The sequence below is a fragment of the Colobus angolensis genome, unplaced genomic scaffold (assembly GCF_000951035.1).
Source record: "Colobus angolensis palliatus isolate OR3802 unplaced genomic scaffold, Cang.pa_1.0 Scaffold802, whole genome shotgun sequence".
Classification (NCBI taxonomy): domain Eukaryota; kingdom Metazoa; phylum Chordata; class Mammalia; order Primates; family Cercopithecidae; genus Colobus; species Colobus angolensis.
Genome location: NW_012121844.1, coordinates 72,118 through 73,187, shown reverse-complemented (window position 1 = coordinate 73,187; position 1,070 = coordinate 72,118).

The following is a 1,070-nucleotide window of genomic DNA, read 5'->3' as shown; positions in this document are numbered from 1 at the left end:
TCTACTTTTTCATCACTTGTCTTCTTTTATACTAAAATCTAATTTTCAATCTTATAATTCTCATTTTAAAACTCTGAAAATCATCAAGGCCCTATTGTTTAATCTTTAATCTGCTTTACTTCTCAGCAGCAACTACTAACAGCGACCATACCCTCTCCCAGACTACTCTGACCCCACTTCATTTCTAAATGCAGCAACCCCTCATGCTGAGTTCTGTCTCCTTCCATTTCTCTTCTAAATTCTCTAAGAGCTCCTTAAATCTCAAGGCTTCATCCCAGATTCCCTAATCTAGATTTCCATCCCACATCTCTTTCCTGAGGTCTCTTCCTTCTGGTTCACTTCCATAAACAATTAATATTCTCAACCACACACCCATAAACCATTACTTGGTGCAGATTCCTTTTGTAGATAGCTAATTTTGTACATTTTATGTTGATTCTTATTAGTGTTATTTTGAGTATAGTGCTATTTTCTCATCTTGGGTGGGCACACTCACCCTTAGGATGTCGACCAGCATACTTTGTTTTTCTTTTATAATGCAAAACTTTTCCGCAAGGGACAGATTATTGATTGTTTGCCTCTGCTTTTTTTTGAATAATTCCCTTTTCCATAAAGACATGAGATGAGAACCTTCTGGAAAAGTTAGGGGCTATTGATGAGTTGGATGAAAGCTGCCTCTATTTAATTTTTGATTCACAGTGTACACTTCAAAGTGTACTACTAATTATATGCCATATTTCTTACTCATTTCTATGGGAATCTACAGAAAATCCCGCATTATTTTTGAATACGCTTAGCAGGTTTTCAGTACTTTTACTAAATTTTCCATTTCTGAGACGTTGATATATTCCTGGAAGACACCCATATAAGGGGATGTCCCCCCCACCCCACACTCTCATTCACAGGAGACTTCATATCAATATATCGCCATGTCACTTGTGTGAAAAGGATGCCAATAAAGTAGGACTAACACATGAAATCTAGAAAAAAATCTTGTCGATGTTTTTTCTGATAGGTATATCTGTATAGGAGAGTTGCATAAATCTTCCTATTGTGACTTCAAGAAACAT